This window comes from Gekko japonicus, unplaced genomic scaffold (assembly GCF_001447785.1).
Source record: "Gekko japonicus isolate JY-2015 unplaced genomic scaffold, Gekko_japonicus_V1.1 scaffold1155, whole genome shotgun sequence".
In the NCBI taxonomy this organism is placed as follows: Eukaryota; Metazoa; Chordata; class Lepidosauria; order Squamata; family Gekkonidae; genus Gekko; species Gekko japonicus.
This window is the reverse complement of record NW_015166457.1, coordinates 445,749-469,407: the sequence shown is the minus strand read 5'-3', so window position 1 is coordinate 469,407 and position 23,659 is coordinate 445,749. Positions and strand designations below refer to the sequence as shown.

Here is a 23,659-nt window from a genome sequence, read left to right as displayed (position 1 = left end):
GCTGTCCGAAGACATTTCCGTGGTCATGTGGCTGGCATGACTAAACACCAAGGTGCACGGAACACTGTTACCTTCCCACCGAAGTGGTCCCTATTTATCTACTTGCAATGTCTTGCTTTCGAACTGCTAGGTTGGCAGGAGCTGGAACTAGAGACGGGAGCTCACTCTGTCATGCGGCACACTCGGGTCTCGAACTGACCTTCCAGTTCGAAAGCAAGAAATTGCAAGTAGATAAATAGGTACCACTTTGGTGGGAAGGTAACAGCGTTCCGTGCGCCTTGGTGTTTAGTCATGCCGGCCACATGACCACGGAAATGTCTTCGGACAGCGCTGGCTCTTTGAAACAGAGATGAGCACCGCAACCCTAGAGTCGGATTCGACTGGCTTTTGAGCAAGGGAACCTTTACCTTTACCTTACGTGATGTGAGTGACACATGCTGGGCCAAAATGCTGCATGCCTCGTAGGGTTGTCAACTCTGGCTTAGGTGATTTTTGGAGATTTGGATGTGATTCCTAGAGACGGTGGAGTTTAGGGAAGAAAGGTGATACCATAGAGCCCACCCTTTGAACGTGCCTGAAGATCAAGTGTAATTCTGGGAGAACTTCAGGTCTCTCCTTGAGGCTGGTAATCTTATTCTGCAAGCTGATTCTGTCCTTAATGTCTAGTGTTTAACTGAACTTAGACTTACTAGGTTGTCCACTCCCACTGATCCCCTGCTCCAGCCTCTAGCCTCACTCAATGGAGGAACAGGAACAAAGTTGGAGGAGGACAGCATTGCATGAAACTCCAGGAAATTCTCCAATCTCTATGGTAAAAACTCCTAGCGCATGTCATGACACCATGATGTCATTTCCCCCAATCTCTACCCACAAATATTCCCACTTCTGAAAGGCTCCTAACTGTTAACCCTACTCGCATGTTCCCAGAAGCAGTAATCTACATAATTCTGAGACATGCCATGACCGAAATGAAACAAAATTTATAGATAGTACAGGTATACTTCCTGGCACGCTATATATGTTTATGGCTTTTGTTTCTAAAGCATAGAATCATGTAGTGCTGAGGTCTAGGACATCTATGTATACAATAAGGAGAATCTGCACATAAAATATGTCCACAGACATTCTCAATGTCTCAGTGATGCATATGGCTCGCGTTAAGACTTAGAGACAGACAGATGGTTATTAAGGTCCATGTTAAATTAAATGCAAGTAGAATCATGACGTTCCTTAAAACCAGTCCCTTCCTGCACTAAATAAGCAGCAGCCAGGAGGACAAAATGCGGTGTTCAAAAAAACCATATAAAAAGACAAAGACATGGATACATTGTATATTACCAGTCTTGTTCCACAATCTGTGAAATTGGTCTTAATGCTGAACACGTACAGGTTTCCTACTTCAGTGCCATGGCATTCTGGATCGTTAAGGTGCAAATCAGAGATCTGCAAAGAAAAGCAATCACTCTTTGTTTCTCAGCCATACAGATGACATCATCTTATATCATGTGTATACTTGCTATATCGAATAAATACATCCTGGCTCTAAAACCTGGCATTTCACTTAGAGGTACTGCATAATTAGATGCCAGCGAGGCCACCCTTTCCTGGCAGGGGTTATGGAATGAGGATTCCACCCCCTCTTGCTTCATATTTCCCTCTATTAACTGAAGGAGGGAGTTCTCTTGTTCCTACAGAATCATATAAGTATGGCTGTTATCCAATGTACACAACCAGTTCTCAAGTGATAATCTTATGTGCCATCTTTTCTTCTTGCTTACAGGTACCTTCTGTGATAACGGCAATTGTTATTTGTAGAAATCCAGTCAGGTGCTTAGTTGCAGCAGACTACTGCACAGTGGAATCTGCAGCATCAAATCCTTCCAGCAGTCATGTCCTCTAAATCTCCCCATCTAAAATACTTCACTTTGGCCCATAAATGATGTGGCTTTTTTCTGAAATAAATCAGGCCGCATTTTCTATCCACCTGATTGGCAGCAGCCAGGCAATTACAGCATAACGAAGCCATAAATGTACAGATCAGAGCCAGGCATCGGTTTCCAATAAATGTTCCCTTAAAAGTAAAGAAGTGTACTTGCTAATCTCATTGATATTTAAATTATGTAGAAATGAAACCACTGAGCTCTTATACCAAACTGCACACAGAGAGAGAGATGACAAGGAAGATTTTGATAACAAATAATGTTCTGTTATGTATACTAAACTTGCTGATCAAAGTTACCAGCTATGACAAGAAACTGGGCAGTATCCAAAATAAAAACCAAAAAATGTTCAGATTGTAATGTTTTATTTAAAATGGTTAAGTCAGAGTACTTACTAATATTGGAGGGTTCTTTGACAGAAAGAAAGTACTTGGGATTTCCACTTCAATTAGGTCCTTGGTACAGAAGATGGTTTCATTGATTTCTGAGTAAATATTAAAATTGCTATACATTAAAGGGAGATTCAATAAATGTTTAATTTTGCATCCAGTATACATAAATTTGAACCCTGATGAATTTCCAAAGAAAGTGAGTCAGTGTTACTAATATAATACATTTTAAAAATTAAAAAATTAGCTGATTAAACTTCTAAAATTCCATAGCTTAAGGCCGAACTTGCAAAAGTATACTGGGCTGTCCCTGTGCCCCAATATTGGGGTAAGCACTGTGAATGCACAGCAATGATTTATTTAGCCTACACATATAAGAACAGGGACCGCCCTTCACTACTGGTAATGTAAGTTTGTCAGTTTCTGGATTCTTTCATCGTATCAAACACATCGTATCAAGCCCAAATCAAACACATTGGCTGTGATCCAGAGCTTACTTGCCCGTGAAGTTCCATGCCAGCTATCTGTGTGTCTGTGTACTCAATAGGCAGTTTTTCAAGTAATTGTAAGATAACCACACTATATTTCTGAGCTGTGACCATTATTAATCATGGCTCATTGTCATAGTAAATCATTTATATTCTAGGAAAGAGCATATTTATATACAACCTCAAAACCAAAAAATACCTTGTACTTTAATATCATTATAATTGATCCAAATTGAAGGGGGAAAATGTGCAACAATTGGAACATTTCCTCCCAGTTAAACTCATTTCTAGTATTGGAATTTGGAATCAAGCACCAGAATGTAGAAGAGTAAGGCATGGGGGCAGCCCCGTAGCTAGGGACTTCTTTGGGAGGGGGCCTTGGGGGGGCCGCCAGCTAATTAAATGGAAGTACAGTGCAGGTGGTAAGTTGGAGCACTTTGGGGGCAGCCCTGGAGGGAGGGGGCCCAGAAGAAACACAAGGGGGCCGGGCCCCGTGGGCCCCATGTTAGCTACGGGCCTGCATGGGGGGGGAAGGTCCCTCACTTTAGATAAGAACAGGCAAACTCGTATACAAGAATCCTCCGTTGTGCCCAGGGGTCATTTCGTAGAAAAAGAGCTAGGGGAACTCATTAGCATAACTCATTAGCATATACCACACCCCCTGACATCAGGGGCCTGGCAGTGGACCTGCAAGGCCAGCGGGAGTGCGAGGAAGCCCCGCCAAGGCCCCCCCTGGCCCCAGGCAGGCATGGGTGGGGAGAGGCGGGGAGGAAGCAACTTACCCTCCCTCTTCTCCTGCCTCCTCCTGGCTGAATGAGGGCTGGAAGCGGGGCGGCCGGAAGCAGGGGGCGGGGCTTCGTCATGTGCCCCACCCCCTGCACCCCCCAAAATGACCTCTCGTTGTGCCCATGCACTGGGTTTGCCAAACATCTGCCTCCATCTGCTCTGTGAAAACTTAAATGGGCTATTCAACTGGGGCAATTATTGCTCTCTCTCTGAAGTTTGCCAATAAGTATCCATTGTGCAAGAATATTATCTTTTGAAAATTTGATTCCAGTCAGACAAGTGGAAAAAGTTGACTGGAAGTGTTTTCTACTGAAAGCAACAGAAATGAATAACAAATGTAACAAAGAAATCACTTGTAATAGTGATATTAAAGAAAATGAATTAACCTCCCCCCTAAATCTAAGGTTGCGGTCACACGTGCCAGAAAAAACAGGGGGGGGGAGGCGAGGCTATTTCCTCCGGAGAAATTTGACCCGCAGTTGCACGATCACACCTCCCTTTGAAGTTGCAGGCACAGTCCGTCAGTGCGTGATCAGATGCAACTGCGGGTGAGTCAGGGGTTTTTTGTTCCATTTTTTCCCCATGCGCTTAACCGAGGGATTGATGAACCACACCTCCGCACCAAGGGCGGAGTTTGCTCGGCGCCCTTCCAGCCTACGGCTCATCCCAAGGGTGGCTGGCAGTGGGGCCAGGACTGATAACCCCCCTTCCGTCATTGGTATTGTGCAACACCAGGTTCATTAACAACAAAACCACAACCCTTCGGGATTTTGTTTTGGAACATCAGGTGGACCTGGCGTGCGTGACCGAGACCTGGGTGAGGGAGGGTGAGATGGTAGCTCTCATCCAGCTTGCCCCACCAGGTTATTCGATCCTTCACCAATCATGGACTAGGGGGTGGGTGTGTGTGTGGCTATTTTCATTCGGGAGGCTTACTCCTTCAGGGCGCTCCCATCCATGGAGATCGCGGGCTTAGAGTGTGTTGGCGTGATGCTGGAGGCTGTGGAGAGTGTGGCGATCTGGCTGGTGTACTGACCGCCTAATGCACCGGCCAGTAGCCTGCCGTCCCTGCTGGAGGCCATATCAGGGTGGCCGTTGGATCGCCCTAGACTGATTGTCCTGGGTGATTTCAACGTCCATGCCGAGGATGCGACCTCCAGCTGGGCTACGGACCTTATGTCATCCATGACGGCATTGGGACTCTCGCAGTTTGTATCGGCCCCCACGCATCAGGCTGGTCACATGCTCGATTTGATCTTTGCAGCGGGGGTGGTGGTGGATCGGATTTCTGCTGAGGCAGGCAGTGCCATGGTCTGACCACCTGGCCCTGAAGGCCCGTCTGAATGTTCCACCCCGACCTTTTGTAGGTGGTGAGCAGATTTATGCTCATCTGCAAAGCCAGATGGATTCATTGCGGTTTCAGAGAGCTCTGCGGGATTCGAGGCCCCCTGGCGGCTCATTGGATGAGCTGGTGGAGGACTGGCAAGTCCGGCTCTCCACAGCCATCGACAAGATCACTTCCAGGCGTCCTCTGCGAACTCGACTGAGGCGGGCTCCTTGGTATACCCAGGAGCTGTGGCTGATGAAGCGAGAACTGAGATGACTAGAAAGACGGTGGCGTCGTGCTCACGACGAGGCGTCAAGAGCATCTTATAAGACGTTTATGAGATCCTATGAGATGGCAGCCAAGGCTGCTAAGAAGGATTTCTTTGCAGCTGACATTGCATCTGGAAGCTCATGCCCAACCCAATTATTTAGTACGATTCGGTCCTTGACAGAGCTGCCACAGGGCAGGCGAAATGATAGGGAATTGGACATTGGCTGTGAGGCTTTTGCGAGCTATTTTGCAGATAAAGTCCTGACGCTCCGCCGCGACCTCCCCACCACGATTGAGACAGTGAGTGAACTCGAGGCCCCTTGCGAGTCTTCGGTTCTGGGTTTAGCGTGCTTTAGCCCACTCAGCCTGGACGAAGCTGACAGATTGCTCATTTATGTGCACCCAACCACATGTGACCTTAATGAGCCTCCTGGCTCATTAAGGCGGGTCATGAGGGATTTCGAGGTGCTTTGCGGGAGATTGTCAACAAGACCCTTGCTGAGGGACGATTCCCCGGAGCACTCAAGGAGGCGATGGTCGGTCCTCTCCTAAAAAAGCCATCTCTGGACACGGCCGAATTGGCCAACTATCGGCCAGTGTTCAATTTGCCCTATTTGGGCAAATTGATAGAGAGGGCGGTAGCGACACAGTTACAGTGCTTTCTGGATGATGCTTCAGTCCTGGATTCCTTCCAGTCCTGCTTTCGCCCGGGTCACGGGACAGAGACTGTTCTGGTTGCCCTGACAGACGATCTCCGAAGGCATCTGGATTGAGGTGGTGTGGCAGCATTGCTGCTGTTAGATCTGTCGGCCGCATTTGATACGGTCGACCATCAGCTGCTGGCCCACCGCCTTGCTGACGTGGGGATTCAGGGGCTTGCCCTTCAATGGCTTGCCTCTTTTCTCCAAGGTCGGGGACAGAGGGTGTCGATTGGAGATCAGTGCTCCCGGAGGCATCGTCTTGAGTGTGGGGTGCCTCAGGGGGCAGTGCTGTCCCCAATACTATTTAACATCTATATGCGCCCCCTCACCCGAATTGCTCGGAGTTATGGGCTGGGGTTCATCAGTACGCAGATGACACCCAGCTCTATCTAATGTTGGGTGGCTGGTCGGACTCCAACCCGGTTGACCTTCATCGGGCATTGCAAGCTGTGGCTGGTTGGCTCAGGCTGAATCAACTGAAGCTAAACCCGGCGAAGACAGAGGTCCGGGACTTAGGTTGGGTCGGTTCAGGGTTGGGGCTCCCTCTCCCGGCCTTCGATGGGTCGTCTTTGGTGCCGGCGCCGAGGGTTAGGAGTTTGGGGGTGCTCCTGGACTCCTCTTTAATGATGGAGGCCCAAGTAGCTGCCACTGTCAAGTCAGCCTTCTACCATCTGTAGCTGGCACGGCAGTTGGCTCACTACCTTGACCGCGATGACTTGGCCACAGTGATCCACGCGATGGTCACCTTGAGGTTAGACTACTGCAATGCTCTCTACATGGGGCTGCCTTTGTTGCTGATCCAGAAGCTGCAGCTGGTGCAGAATGCAGCAGCCAGGCTGTTGATGGGTCTCTCTAGGCGGGATCATGTCCAGCCTGTCTTGAAGGTGCTGCACTGGCTACCAATAGCGTACCAGGTCTGCTTCAAAGTGCTGGTTCTTACCTATAAAGCCCTACATGGCCAGGGTCCAGCTTACCGAAGGGACTGCCTTTCCCCATATGTTCCCCCAAGGGCACTGTGGTCTGGGGCAAAACATCTTTTGGTCGTCCCAGTCCCTAGAGATGTTAAATATGCTGCAACTAGGGCCAGGGCTTTTTCGGTGATGGCTCCTATCTGGTGGAACGAGCTCCCAGAGGAGATCAGGGCCCTGCGGGACCTTATGCAGTTCCGCAGGGCCTGCAAAATGGAGCTCTTCCACCAGGTTTTTGAGTAGGAGCCGCCACCATCACTGTACCACTACCGCGTTACCATTTTGGCGACGTGAAGTGGCCTTGGGTATGGAGAACGGACAGAGTGAAGACCGATCAAGAAGAGACAGTACTGCCCTCTGAAACATTGCATTGGAGTCCCCGTCTCAGATGATATATTGTTGTGAGCACCGATTTTAAATGTAAAATGCAATTTGATTGTTTTATCTGGTTTTAGTGTTATGTATGGCAATTGCCTCTTGTTAGCCACCCTGAGCCCATGTGGAAGGGCGGGATATAAGTTAAATAAATAAATAAATAAACAAACAAATAAATAAATTATGCACATGTTGCGAGCGGTGGGGATGGCACGGAGTCAGGATGGCCTGATCAGACCATCCCGACACCATGAGAGCGTGCTGGAGCGCTCAGACATGGGGAAGTCCATCTGTGGCCCATCGCAATCCGTTAACTACCAGATTTTCCCCGGTGTCTTTAACTCCGTTTCTGCAGCAGAGCAGAATGGGTTGCCGACAGCCGTGGGGCGCTTCCCAGATGTTGTTGTCTGATTGTGCCCTTTAAATCCGCCTGGTATTTGCACTTATGTTGAGTCTAATTGTACGTATGATCGCAGCCTAAAATGAGCTAAAAATTGGGGGGGGGGATCTTTGTACACATCCTTTTCTTATACTGAACATGAAGCAATTTCTTTTTCTTGTACATGCTCTGATGCAACTGAATAACAGTGCAAACTTAAGCAGGTCTCCTCAGAATCCTATTGAAGTCTCATATGGCTTACTCCAAGGAAAGCACCCTTAGGATGGCACTGTGAAACACGTATCTAGTTTAATGGTGCGGCTAGTGGGCTAGTGTTGTCTAGAGCTATACCAGTATTGTAAATACTGAGAGACTGGATTTCAGTTCAAGGCTGATGAGAAGTTTGTCTGGGGAAACTTAGCTACTATTAATGAATTTAAGCAGGGGTCATTTCCTGCAGGAGCGCACAGGAGCGGAGCTCCGGCAGTGAAGAGCCCAGGGGGCGGGCACATGCAACAAGCCCCACCCCCTGCTCCCAGCAGCCCTCAGTCAGAGCAAGAAGCAGCCAGGTAAGTTGCAGAGCCCCCCCCAGCCCAAAACAGTCCAATGGCACCTTTAAGACCAAGTTTTATTCAGGTACAAGCTCTCCCTCCTCTGCGAGGACAGATCTGCGTGTCTCCCCCCCCCCCAATAGCTAGCAATCCAAAACAGTCCAGTGGAGCCTGAGCGGTGGGTGTTGCCTTCTGGCACACTTCCGGTGATGTCAGGGGGTGTGGCATATGCAAATAAATTATGCTAGTGAGTTAAGCTAATGAGCTCCTGCACCTCTTTTTCTACGAAATGACCCCTGATTTTAAGTATTCAGGTCCAGATGAACTGCATCCTAGAATAACAGGATGCTGTATTCTTTGAACCTCTATAATCTCTAAGAAATCCTGGAGGGCCGGTTAGGTCCCACGAAACTGGAGACAGGCAAATGTCCCAGTCTTTAAAAAGGGGAGAAATCCAGGACTCTATTGGCAGCTCAGTCTTACTTTGACTTTGATACCAGGGAAAATACTAGAGCAGATTATAAAGACATCAATTTGTAAATGTTTTAAACCAATACATTGATTATTAGAAGCCACCATTGATTTCTCAAGAGTAAATACTGTCAGACTAGTCTTATCTCTTTTCCCCCATTGTGCTACCTTAGTAGATAGGTAAAATGCTGTGGTAATAATATAGCTTGATTTCAGCAAAGGATCAGATAAAGTTCCCTATATTTTTGTCAGTAAATTGGTTGAATACAGGCTAGACTGCAGTACTATCAATTGAATTCACAGCTGCCTTGAGAACCATAGAAAACATGGTTATCAATAGCACTTGCAATGCAAAGTTCTGCATTTAGGCAAAAATAATCAAATGCACAGCTATAGGACAGAGAATACTTGGCTTTGCAGCAGTACTTTGAAAAAGCTCTCACAATTTCAGTCACTCATAGTTGCAGTCACAAGCAGAACATGAGTCAGCAGCATGACGCAGCTGCAAAACAGGCTGATGTGATTTTAGGTCATGCCGGCCACATGACCACGGAAACGTCTTCGGACAGTGCTGGCTCTTCGGCTTTGAAACGGAGATGAGCCTAGAGTCGGATTCGACTGGCTTTCGAGCAAGGGAACCTTTACCTTTTTTAATGGAGGTATGATATCAAAGTCCTGAGAAGTTATAGTTTTACTCTATTCCAGACTAAGGAGTGTGTCTTCTTGTGAGTGGAACACTCTAACAAGGACATGTCCAAACAGGAAGTGGCTGAATGGAGAGCAATGAAGATGATGGATCTGTAAAACAAATCCTACGATAAAAGGTTGGAAGAGAGAAAAGGAGGCAGAATTGCACTTTCCAAATACCTGAGGGATTGTCACATAGAAGAGAGCCAAGGCCTTGCAGTTCCAGAGGACAGGACTAGATCCAATGTGCTTAAATTTCAGGAGGGTCGATTTTGGCTAAACATTAGGACAATCTTCCTAGCCCTAAGGGTACTTCAACTAGTTGCATGGGAGCTGAGGATGAGAGGCTCACCTTTACTCATGGTTTTCAAGCAGAGGTTGAAGAGCCATCTGTCAGAGATGTTCTACCTTTGGCTTTCCTGCATTAACTAACTTTAGGCATCTAAGTTTGTTGCAGGAATATTCCAATTGTACCCACTCCATATACTCCGATTCTACTCGTTCAAATCAGTGGACCTTTTAAGGATTGCACTGTAAATGTACCACTTGCTGTTCTTTATCCAAATGTGCCTGTTTTCAGGTATGTCATCAGAACATTGCAAATGAAAAGAATATTGTGAATGAAAACTATAGCATTTTCTGCGTAGACAGGAGATATTTTTAGTGCCTGATGCAGAAAATCCAAATCTGCCTGCTTTGGATCCTTATCATCTTGCTTACTTTTGCCTGCTGCTTGTCAATGCACCTGAATGAGCTATTGACCAACCATAATATTCAGTTAGCAAAGGCCAGTCAATTGGAGTAACCAGAGGCATTAAGTTCCTTTGAAACAGTCCAGAGACGTTTTAGCTGGTTGATTCATATTCTTATTTGGAGCATTACACAGTTCCATTGAAGGTTCTTACATAGTGCTGTCTCCTGAAATGTCACCAAGGTTATTGACTTGACAAAACACTGTAATTTGGATGCAGGAAGGGATCATTAGCCTTTGGGTAGCTAAAATGGAAGGCGAGCTTTCTTCATGCTTTTTATGCACATTCTTACATTTCTACCCACTAGAAACTGAGGTTTAGCAATGAGACCAGAAGGAAAAAGGATTTTGGAAACAGGAAAAATCAAACAAAAAAAAATCCCTCAGTTTATGGAATCCTTAAAAGTAATTTTTAACAATCATCTATAACTGATAGTTGATTTAAGAAAACCAGACTGCTCTTTCCTTGAAATTTTCAGCCAAGTCTGGTATGTATTTACCGCCAAGTAGTCATATGGGGGGAAGGGAAACCAACATTGTATAGTTCTGTCTCATCAGGTCTCAGAAGCTAAGCAGGGTTGGTATTTGATTGGGAGTCCACCAAGGAAGGCTCTGCAGAGGAAGCCAATGGAAAACCACCTCTCCTTCTCACTTGCCTTGAAAATCCCATGCTGAAGTCGCCATGAGTTGGTGGTGACTTGACGCCACTTACACATATACTCATATAGGTCGTCTTGTGTGCACAAGGAGAAAGAGGCAGGGTTTTGTGCCTGCCTCTGGGACAAGATTTTAGCCCAAGGTCCAGTTATCTCCCTGTGGTTCCCAAATGGCTGCTCTGCCCTACTGTCTGTCTTCATGAGAGTGGAAGGAAAATATCTGCCTCTCTATTCCCCCCTCCCCCGCAAAGTCTGCCTCCTGATCTTATGGTACCAAACCCCTCCCTCTGTCAGCTCCACCATCCAGCTTGCCTTTTTGGAATGTCAGTCACCAGCCTCTGCCTATTCTGTCCTGTGACAATTAAGTGCTTATAAAACTGGGTGTCTTTCTTGTATCTGTATGAAATGAATCGGGAAGGATCCCATGTCAAGAATCTTTGATATGGACCCCCATGAATGTATCCCAATTTGACGGGATACAAAAGGCAGTGCCAGTGTTTTCCAGGGAAGTCAGTAGAAAAGGGGGGAAATTAATGTGAAGATGAAAAAAGGAGAAATGTTTGGAAATAAATGGACTCAAACAGAGTTGTAGAGGCTCTGCAGAGATAGGATGGCATTTCAGCTGCAGTGTCACAACTCTAGGCTGCAACATAAGTTGACCCCCATGAAGTGGCAAGGTTGACATATAGTTCAGAATCTGAGAGGAGAATATTGCATGGTTTAGAGAGCAAGCACAAAGTGGGGTACGTGGCATCTCGTTGGGATGAACGAACGACAGCGTGCCTTCAAGACTACAAACACATACACTCATACTGTTTCAGATGGTGTGGCAGACAAGGATACTGCAACCCGTGACACAAACACAAATGGCAGATTGAATTCCCTTAGGCATATGTGTGAGGCGAGCTCCTGATCCTTGATGTGTTTTGCTGACATGCATTTTGAGCACCATGTGAAGACGTTTTGTGCCTGCTTCTAGGGCAGCAGTTGCTTTTGCTGCATGTCCTTGGCTGTGCCTTGGTCCCGAGTAACACATGGGTGCTTTAGGCTTGCAGCTGCTGTAGCACTTGCAGTCTTCAAATAAAATCTTTTTTGGAAATGTATCCCCCTGGAGTCACAGCTGGCCCAGTAAACTTACCTACATGCACCTGTGTGGTCAGCTGTATCCTTTACATAAACTTACAGAGGGCATGCCGGTCACAAATTTAGCTAGATTCACGGGCAGCCTCTGCAGGCACATGAATCTTAAAGGAACATAAAATACAGAAGGGGATCCAAATTGATGAATTGCTGAAGGAAAATGGATTTACTTATTAACCGTTTTACACCTCTCCTTGGCAAAGCTCTCTGAGCTAAATACGAAGTCCACTCAAAAATCTCAGACAGAATCTTCTTCCTCTAATACTGTGACTTTTAGCGATTGGCGGCGGCAGCGGTGGCAGACAGGTGGCGTGAGGGGGCAGCTGCAAGAAAGCAGTCTATTCATGCAAACAGACATATCCAGCTTTGTTCGGATATAGCCAAACAGTTTGGCAAACAGTTCCTTGACTGCAACTGGCAAGCAGACTGCAAGCCAAACCGGCAGGTGACTGAGCATCCCTGCTTACAGGAGCTGTTCTAAAATTAAATACTGCAAAAAGAAAGGGAGATCATACTTTAGCCTGCTTCTTTTCAGTCAACCATTTAGCAACTTAATGTGTTACATACTAAAGGGCATAACAATGCCAAGCAAATGTGAAGACTGATCCTGATAGATCAAATTGAGAGAATTTATCTTGCCATGCACACCCAAATGTAGAATCAGAAGAACTACTCCTGTTTTCAAATTCCTGTGACCTCTTTGAAAAGAATTAAGAGCCACGTAGGTGCCAATCTGCCAGTGAGTAGTCAAGAAACAGCACTTAATTTACAGGAAGTCAGAAGAGTGACAGTAAGAATTCTGCAGAACAACAGGAAAACAGGGCTGTGCCAAATTCATGCAGCTGGAAGGTAGCCAGATGCCCCACTGATATCTGTACAGAAGCAGCTAATACAAATACATGCTTTTTCTTAGCTGTATAATATAGAACATGGCCAGGAAGCCTCTTTTCTATACCTGCAGGCCACACCTTCCTTCCACAAATGTACCTTTCACCCTCTCTCCATGGCTGTGTACATAGATGAGATGATTCTATTTCCCCCTAACTACAACCCTGTGAGGTAGGTTAGACCAAGAATGAATGGTGGGCAAGCTTTCTAGCAGAATGGGGTTTTGAATCTGGGTCTCCACCACATCTATACTACACTGGGAAAGTATAACTCTACATAATGGTTAGGGATACAGGCACTTTGCCCATTAATGATCTGGTCACCCCATGCCAGCTATCAGCACAGCCTTTGCTTAACCAAAGATGTGTCCACACTTACAATAGCACCCCAAGCCATTCTGGGCGCAATGTTTCAGAGTGTGTTGATGCTGATATAGGAGAAACAGCAGCCACGCAGCGGAAGCAATACAGTCATTGGAAGTAAGGGGGTCTGCAGGGCGTGAAAACCATTTTATAGTCTACTGGATACAGATGCAATTGCTATAAGTTTTTAAGTTTGATGTGTTGGTTTCATTTGTATTATAAACCAGAGAGCTTTGCTATAACTACATTAACTCTGACTGTTCATCCAAAAGCCCTTTGGACTCCCTTCTGTATTTTGTTACTGAAAGATCTATTAAAATAGTTAGCTCTTCCTTAATTCCAGTCATGGAATTAAGTACCTTGTTACTGGATTGGTACACAAAGTAAGATTTAAACTCTCATTCTGGACATTTTAATTGGGTTTCCCTCAGAAATTCATTTCCAGATACAAAGCAGAGATGCAATAAAACAGTATGATGTATATTTCCCTAAATACCCTCCAATATATTCCCTGTCCACTTCAAATGGCAAAGAAAATTATTCAGGATAAAGGGAAAAAAGGAGAAGACTTATAAGTGTTGGTATTAGAAAGGAAAACATATTAGAGATTTAAAACAAAACTGTGCACCTCAGTAACCCAGTTTAATACAAATATGTAATAGATTTGATTTGAAAGTCACTTTCAGGCCAATGGTAGGTATAAATAAACCAAATAAGTACATCAATAAAATATTTTTAATTCTCATCAATTTCTTCTGGTTTATTTGTGTTCCTCAAGATCTCCAAAAGCTGAATGGTGATTGAGTGAAAAGGTCACTCAATTTTTTCCCCCAGTTGAGAATGCTGTTATTAAAAATAGAAGTCACCCCAATAGTCTAGAGGCAGAAAAAACACATTGTAATTGATAGCTAATTCTTCTGAAGGGATAAATAAACTAGCTAGAAAAAATCAATACTAAAGAAAGAAACAGGCACTGATTTCTACAATCAGGACTTTCACACATGGTATTTTAACAATTTATTATTTATTCTAAAGTTTGTAACCCATCTTTTTAGAACCGTAACTAAGCCTATGTATGTAGTTCAGATCAAACACATATGAACAACTGAAAAACAATTAACTCATATTACCAGACAACCAGACCCATACAGATTGATCTTACTGAGCTTCCACAATTTTAAAAAAGGTCTTATTGAACAGCAGAAAGCTAGTGTCATGATTACAATTCAAACAAAGGTTAGTGCAGGATTATTATTTTTAAAATCTTAGTTCCGAATTACATAAAGAATCTTCCTAAGTGTAGGTGTAAATATTTGGTACTAAAAGTATTTCAGTACAAAATACATTCTAAATGTTGTTGTTACCTTTTAATATATCTATACAGTCCTTGCACATACATTTACCACAGCCTGTAGGAATTTAAAATTATGCCATGAACTATGTTCCAAAGTTAACATTTTGATGCACTTGTCTATAGCTAAAGTAAAACAAAGGCAAATGTGGAACTAGGTCAGTAATGTTTTAGAAAACACGAAAATCCTTTCAGCATAAATTCTTACTGAGAGAACTCACCCTCCCCAGTGTTGGTCCCACTTGAAGAAATCAGCAGAGAAACTGCCAGGAGGGCAGAAAAGGGCATTTTGTAAGGTGCAATCAGACCTGGAGTTCCCTTAGCCAGGAAACTCCCTTTGTATGGAGTGTTTCTGACCTTCCAGAGGTTTGTGTCCTAGTTGGAACTGGGAAAGTTTGGGTAAGTGCTTAGCACAAAGGGTTCCCTCACAGCTTTTACTCTGTGGTGTTTCTAAATCTCTTCACAACAGTGAACACTGCCCATCTCAAGACAGAAGGGTGTTCTGGGTCTAACAATAGGATTCCACAAAGCTAGCCAGTGGAGACCGTGATTACTCACACTAAACTCACTACCTATTTTAGAACCAATTCCCTACAAGAAGAAAACCCATTTCTCCCCTCCCCTGACATTTTTGTCTTTTACTATAGCAGCAGCTTAGCATGTTCTTTATGAGGGAGGAGAAGCACTTCCCTCACCTCGTGCTATCCCTTTGGATTCGTTCCTTGGTGTTTTATATCCATCCATTCTGCTCTGTAGAGGGGCAGTAAATGATTTACAGCACCTCCTTTTTTGTTCTTTGGAAACAAAGAATAAAGGAGGGGGGGAAGGAAGGAAGGCTCACCACTCACAAAAAACACACTGTTTTAAAACATCACCATTATCTCTAAAGAAACACATTTCCCCCCCCAAAAAAGTTAAGAATATTATGAAAGATCTTCACCATTTTAAAAATTATACTACTAATTTTGAATGACATATATTCCAGTTTTTATTGTTTCCAGACAATTTATATGGAATTAATTTCACCGAAAAAGACAATGACTAAGACATTTTTAAAAATCCCTACATGTTTTATGGACCCAGTATAATACAGGCATGCCTAGAGCCGCTAAGCTATTTTTCTAATTGTCTGTCACAATAGTGGAATCGTACTTTAACTTCTTTTGGAATCTTGTGCTAATGAATTTGAGAGGTCAGGATTTCACCTGGAGTGAGATTGGAGGATTTGAGAGCAATAGACAAAGATGGTTAAAACACTGACCAACAACCAAAGAACAGTAAAAGTAGTGTTTTGAGCTCAAGGACAATTTAGATTTGTTTTTCATGAAGAGGAGTCATTCCATGCCTCACAAGGTGCTTCTGAAAGTGTTCAGGAGAAATTTAGTAGGGTTAGGTTATCCCTTGCTTTTCAGCCATAAGGTTTGCTAAGTGACTTACAACATTTCAAAAATACTATATTAACCATTCCTTCCCTCCTCGTTCCAATAAATTAGCTCCTGTGCATGCATTAGGAATGGCAACTGCTCAGATATCAGGTGCTCTGGTGCAGCACTCTTCACTCAAGGGTTGCAGTGTTGTTGCTGTTAACTTAATTTATACCCTGCCTTTCACCCAGTGGTGATCCAAAGCTGTGTAGTTCATTCTCCTCAGCTTCATTTTTAAAGCAGCCATTTTTCTTTGAAGTGTGTGGACACAGAAAGCAAGGGTGTCATGCCTCCTGCCTCTCTTTGCATGCTCACTAAGCAAGGGTGTCATGCCTCCTGCCTCTCTGAAGGAGAAGGCCAAATTAGACTTGACTAGGCATCCACAGGTCTGATCAGTGGATACTGCCACCATTATAGGGCTGCTTCTCATCGAGGTAGTCATAGGAGCAGTTGGCGACCCAAAGATCCCAGGGGTCATGGCCATCTGCTATGGCCCACCCAGATCCAGTGGTTTTGTGGAAGTTTCCAGAGGACTTTGGCGACCAGGAAGTACTCCAGAGTATACCTAAATTCTGCTTTCCATTTGACATTGCAAAGGTGACTCAAGTTTGGCAGCATTTTACCTTTGTACTTACTGACATTGAAAGTAAACAGAGATTTGGATTTTGCCGGTTAACATAAGGAGGCAAAGTGAGTCTGTGCCACCATTATAAAGTCTCTGCCCACCTACACTTGTTCCCAATTTGTTTCTGTGCACAATTCAAGGTCCAAGTCTTGACTTCCAAAGATTAGGTGGGTGGCAACCCGGGAGAGGACTTTCTTGGTCACGACACCAAAGCTCTGGAACTCTCTCCCAAGGGAGATTCATCTGTCCTCTTCTGTTGCCATCTTCTGCCAGTGCGTGAAGGTTTTTTTGGTTTCATTTCGCATTCCCTCAGTGATACCTCCTTCCTAACCAGTTTTAAACCAATTTTATGTTTTGTTTGTATTTTAACTGTTTTTAAAATTGTTTTAATGATGTGAGTTGGGTGGGTTGATTTTAATGGTAAGGGCAGAAAGGCAGGACACAAATGTTGCAAATAAATAAATAAATAAAAATACTACGTGATGCAGGGAGTATGTTGGGTGGGAAGGGATTTCCCACACATAAAGGCAATTCAATTAAAAATCCTTAACTGCAAACTAATAACATTTTGGCTAAAGTATCAATTCAATTCAAGCTAAATCTTTCTAAACAGAGACTTGGATTTGTTAATAATTGCTTGCACTGCCTTATCATCTCATCCCTGGTACTCAAAGAAACTGGAAGACAAACGATCAGTTCTCTCTAGCAGCAGTCTCTACTAGGAGAGAAACATATTTCTAAATCAACTGAGAAAAGGAAGAATTAAAAAAACATTGTTTGTTTTTTAATCTAAGCAAACTTCCTTCCTTTGTCAGGAGGAGCAATCCCTCTGTTAACCTAGCAAAGAACGGCAACTTCCAGACATTACATTCACAGTCTCTAGGTTACAAAGTTGATAACATAGGAGCCATTCCCAGGAACCATGGTTCCAGCTGGGCTGCATAGCCAAATTGTATCTTAATTGAAAAATTCTAAGAAATTTAAACAAATCTTCTCTTAAACCTTTAATTTCATTTACATTTAATTGTGTTGTACAACTGAACTCAGTAACAAGAGCCTAAACATAACTACTTGGACCCTCCACACACAACTGTTAGCTATCTCCCCTGTCCACAGGATCCTGTCTTCTTTATCTTATTCTCATCACCAGTTAGAAAGGATGGCACATTCTCACAGACTAAGACTTTCTGGTTGCCAAATACACAACTCCCAAGCATACAGGAGTACATGCACATGTGCGCAAACACAAATAAGATGGTTGACATAAAGCTTGGTCAGCTAGTTTTAATTAAAGCAAATTATTTTCCGTGTTCAGGTAACAGTAATATTACAAGGTGAGCTAGTAGGAAACAATCAACTCCAACACTTATAACTAACAAATAGCCATTCAAAAACGGAAAACTACTTTCCTCTAATCATGAATAGTCCTATCAGTGGGAACTGCTCAGTTCAGCTGTTCTTCCTGGAAACACCCCAGCGTCTCAGTGTCAGCTGAAGCTGCCATGCCTTGGAATATGGGAGGGGGTGCCTGGCCTCTGGGCCCCTCCATCCTCTCCGGCACCCTCCTCCACCCCCGTGTCTCTGCTGCCTTTACTATCTGCCTAGTGGCCTTGAAGGCTTGGCTCTCCCTCGTCCACTTTTCCCACTGGAAATCTAACTGCTGCTTTTTACACGCGCTTGTAGGTGCTTGCTTATTGGGTTTGTGGTGTCCGGGGGTCTGGTTTGAAGGGGGTATATCTGTAACCACCATCTTGCTTTTCATTATTCCTGACTCAAGAATTCATGGTACCACCTAGGCTCAATAAACTGGACTTTATCTAGGAATGTTGTTGAGTGTTTGATTGGGAAACCTGACACTCAGCCAATGATTTCACTACCTGTAGCCAGGACAATATTATTGGTGGAAGCCACAAGATTCTCTCAGCACAAATGACCCCCAGCATGGAGCCCGAGGGTGTCATGGAACTCAGCTATTTGTTTCCTGGTGCCTGCTTGCTTCTTGATTGAGAAGACAATGCAAAGTCTTGAACAGAGCGGGAAAAAACACAGAAGACTTTGGGCCAGTCCATGCCCATCCTGTGTAGGTATATAGCAGTTATGTATCCTCACCTTGGCCAAAGACACAGGGTTTTTTTTAGTCTGGGCTTGGAAACCTCTCTGTGTGATCCTGCAGGCAGCAAACCCTCCTCTTCCCCTAAAAACTAAAACCGCCTCTCTTCTGCAATGTAAGGAGGCAATCCTTTTGGTCTTCCTCCCCTGTGCCAAAGACATCTCAGAAAAGCCCAGGAGGCATCAGCTCAGCATCTGTAGCACAACACTTGGCTTGAAACCTTCCAAGATGTTGGGTTTGACCACGGCCATGGCAGACATTTTGTGGTGCCGTCCACTAGGCTTTCTAAAAAATCCAGAAGTGCTTCAGGCTTAACAACGAAGTAATTTCCTGTGAAGATGTCAATAACTATAGTAATTTTATTCGGGGAAGTGTGAGAATTTTACTCAAGTTACCACTTTTTGACAATCTCCAGAAGGACTGAGAAGTGGCCAATACAATCAATGTGTTAAGCCAGCCAGTTTCATTTTGATTCCCTTGGGCAGCTCACATTTAAACAAGTTGCCTCTCTCACAGGAGTGTTGTGAGAACATGATATATGTTGAGTAGAATGTTGTACAGGTAATGTATTGTAGACGCAGTAAGCAGCAACATTTTCAATCCAGCTACATGACTATGAGTGGCCAGCTGGCACCGTCCACTCTACTGAAGCTCTGTCTGCTTCAGAAAGTAGGACAAATTCCCAGAATGGTGTGGGTTTGTTAAGAACTTTTCTAAAATGCTCTGGCTTTCCACAAGGTTAGTTCTAAACTGCACTTTTCATTGGAGCCAATTTATAGATTGTGACTCATCTGCCCATGTGCCATTGACCGACCGACCACACACACACACACACACTATCAGACTGGGGGGGGGGGGGGGGGAAAGCAATTTCCTTGGCTTCTTTTTTCCCTTTAGCGTGGGATTTCTTTAGCCCTGACGTCCTGACGTTTATAGTACAAGACCATTCCTGTAAACAACTTTTATCTTCCAGGCAACCAAAAAAGGAAGAAAAAAGCTGGGTGTACAGACTGAGATGCTTTGCAGGCCAAGTCTTCAGACTGCCTGAAACGGTAGAAACTCTCAGCACAACTGAACCAGCAGCAAACATACATTGCAGATTCTCCCAAACAAAGAAGAAAAACACACCCAGTTTCTGGATTTAGAAATGATTTGCCTTACCTAGTACAGTTTCACAAATATATACCTTTTAAAGTTCATGCTTGATTAATTTAAAGAAAACTTTTAAATTCCTCAGCACCCCAATAAAATCTGGTATTCATGTTTACATACCATCCGAGCACAAGCTTTAGCTCTAGTAACCACTGCCAAGCCACTGAGCATCAAGGAATTTCTAGCTTAATGTCAAACCAGTACTGACCGCTACAGAAATTCTCAGAGTGAGCCCCCCAAAGTTTGAGTCCAGTGGCACCTTTAAGACCAACAAAGTTTTATTTAAGGTATGAGCTTTTGTGTGCACACACACTTTTTCAAGTACGTAGGGGCTGAACAACAAATTAACATGTAACATGATGATGTTTTAACATATGCAAAGACAAACTAAATAACAAGCTAAGGTTATAAGATCAACAGTTGTACAGCAATAAAAATATCAAAATAAGACAGAGAGTCTCCATTCACTCCTCTCAGACTTGGAGGTCACTTAACAGCATTATTTTTTTTTTTTGAGATGGGTGGAGTGTATGTCAGTTAAACATTCCAGTATTCCTTTTATTACATTCAGTATTCTAATATAATATTCTTTTTTTATTTTTTATTTTTCTGCAAAACATTCAAATACAAAATACAAAAATAATAAAAAAATATTTTCCCCAGAACTTTCAAAGTGTATTACACAATATGAATCTACCCTTTATGCTCAGCCTTAGAAAACAGTTTCTTTATATAATGCATTCTATCTACCCGGCAGAAATGAGTATATACATTCCTTTTCTAAACAAAAAAAATACTTACAACGTTCAAACCCCAAAATTCAATAAAATATGTAATGTAAATATCTATCTGGCAACTTCTACAGAAGATTAGGAGCATTGGTTACATAGTCAAAATAAGAGAACCATCTTTCTAAAAACTTGTTTGATAAAGTAGGGGAATAGGCCGCTGGCAGCTGCGTCGCAATTTTGTCTGCTGCTGCTTAATCCCAGCACTTCATAACCCATTGTTTTAAGGAAGGAACTTTAACTTGGTTCCAATTTTGGGCTATCAGAGGTTTTGCTGCTGATAATAAAATTGTAGTCAACTCTCTTTTTTCTTTAGTCAAAGATACATCCGTCCAAATGTTAAGGAGCATTGCTTCAGGTGTAAATGGAAGATCGTGGCCTATAATTTTTGAAATTTCTGCACTACCCTAAAAAATACAAAACTACAAGAACAAGCAATAATTTAACTTTTTAACTGTTGCCAAAATCTTTATTATTTATTCCCCCCCTTTCTTAAAGTAAAAAAACTAAAAAAAGCAAAACATCCAAATCCCCTCAAAAGGGTTTGTATCTGGGAGATTGACCTATAACAGGCCAATATAAAGGAGTGTACAATCCTGTCACTCCAGCTAGATACACTCTGCAAAAACTAAAAATCTAGGTGGGGTTGTAACTTGTGTTATAGGTTGTTATAAAGTTCCACCTTCCCCCCTCCCATATTTTTCAAAAGTTATAAAAGACTCAACACCTTATATAATAGAATTACAAAATATTGATATAAGAAACATTAAGAAGAACATTTATGCAACCACATTTGAATCTAAACATCCTGAATTCACTAGCAGTCCAAAGTTTTATAAGAATTTGTGGTATCAGTAGCTTATTCTTAATCTAGACATGCATAAGAAGTTGTACTCTAATAATACTATTAGTTTATACTTAGCATTGTAAGGTAATAGAGAGTAATGGTTTACATCTGCACAGGATCACCAAGAACCTTTTAATGCTATATGAGTAGTACTTCTCATAGAGTTTGTTTGTAGACGTTCAATTTGCCAATAGGTCATCTTCTTCTCTTTTAGTAAGCTTTATTCCGATTGTGAGGAGCAGCACTTTACCAGATACTCCATCTGAAGCTTGGTACTGTAGACCATTCTTGAAGACGTTGATGTCAGATGTTGGAGACCATCTAAAACGAATTTTTGCCTCATTTAGTTTAGCTGTGACTTTCCTGTGTTTGCGTCCCTTTTCCAAGATTTCTGGAGCTAGATCCAACAAAACAATGATTTTTTATTCCTTAAAAGTCAAAGTTCCTTTTTGTTTTGCAGCCTTTAGGACCTTGTCTCTAGATCGTTGGTAAACAAATTGGACCAGGATATCTCGAGGTCTGTCTTTACGGACCATCGTCAAAGGGCCTAAGCGTTGTGCTCGCGCCAGTGCTGGAGCGATCCCCTCTTCGAGTGCTTTAGCAAGCCATCCCGAAATAAATACAGCCAATTCCGTGGATTCTTCTGCCCCCTCCTCAAATCGGCAGAATTTTAAGTTGTACTGTTGCCATTTGTTCTCTAGTACCGCAATTCTATTGAGCATAACATGATCAGATGATTGTAAGGGTCTTACTTCATCTTGGAGGGTCAGCGCCATTTCTGCTGCGTTTTCGGCTACCTTACCTGCCTCCTTGATGTCCTTTGCCATATCTTGCATAGGGTTTTGGAGTTGCAAAAGCTTCGATACTAAAGTTGACATTGAGTTGAGTATGTCTTGTTTTAGCTCGGTTAGGTCCCGTCGGTTATAGGGTCGTTATTTTTGTTCGGAGTAGTGTCCGCCACCATTTTGGGTGTTACAGGGGAGGCCAGAGCCGAGGGCGTAGAGGGGATTATTAGAGAAAAGAAGGTACTTTTCTGTTCGATTTTTGTCCGTGATAATCCCAGAAGATTTTCTAACGCTTTTTTTTGGCATGAAGGCGTTGAGTACCGATTTCAAGTAGGAGTATGGGAGAAGGGGTCGAGAGCACAGAAACTAAGCGTCTGCCATGCGCCGCTGGCTCCGCCCCATATCCTAATATACTATTCTGAAAAAGAAATACACTCATATACAGAAGTATAGAAGAAGAAGAGATTGGATTTATACCCCGCCCTTCACTTGGAGTCTCAGAGCAGCTTACAAACTCCTTTCCCTTCCCCTCCCCACAACAGACACCCTGTGAGGTGGGTGGGGCTGAGAGAACTCTGACACAAACTGCTCTTTCAGGAACAGCTGTGCCAGAGCTTGTGACTGACCCAAGGTCACATCAGCAGGTGCAAGTGGAGGAGTGGGGAATCAAACCCGGTTCTCCCAGATTAGAGTCCGCACTTAACCACTACACCAAACTGGCTCTTTATATAGCCCCTTGTATGAGAATAGTATGAGTATAGCCCCTTGTATGAGAATACATATGTGAGGACTGAATGAGTTAGCACAGAGGTGTTGAACTAATTTGCTACAAGGGCCGGATCTGACATAAATGTCACTTTGTTGGGCTGGGCCATGGATGTTATAAAATGTAGCACGAGATACCAGAGATATAAACTGCTAATTTGCGGAGTGCCCGAAGGAGCAGTGCTTTTCCCGATGTTATTTAACATCTACATGCGCCCCCTTGCTCAGATTGCCCAGAGGCATGGGCTGGGTTCTCACCAATACGCGGATGACACCCAGCTCTATCTGTTGTTGGACAGCCAGTCTGATTCTAACCCATAAGATCTGGACCTGGCGCTGAAAGCTGTGGCTGGTTGGCTGAGATTGAGTCGACTGAAATTGAATCTGACGAAGACAGAGGTCCTGTGCCTGAGTCGGAGTGGCCCGATGGTAGGGATCCCACTCCCGACCTTCAATGGAGCGCCATTGGTGCCAGCGCCGGAGGTTAGGAGCTTGGGAGTGCTCCTGGATACCTCTTTAACAATGGAGGCCCAGGTAACAGCCACTGCAAAGTCAGCCTTTTATCACCTACGGCTGATTAAGCAGTTGGTTCCCTTCCTTGAACGCAATGACCTAGCAACGGTGATCCACGCATTGGTCACTTCAAGATTGGATTACTGTAATGCTCTCTACATGGGGCTGCC

The 23,659-nt window shown here is 43.8% G+C and overlaps 1 long non-coding RNA gene across 1 annotated transcript; it reads right to left on the bottom strand.

Moving 5' to 3' along the window:
* Positions 1-1,368: 1,368 nt before the first annotated feature.
* LOC107111125 lies at positions 1,369-14,810 on the bottom strand. The gene is made up of 3 exons (XR_001482547.1): positions 14,702-14,810; positions 2,336-2,424; positions 1,369-1,443 (listed from the first exon to the last, which is right to left on the bottom strand). It is a non-coding gene; the product is annotated as an uncharacterized LOC107111125 (long non-coding RNA).
* Positions 14,811-23,659: the final 8,849 nt, after the last annotated feature.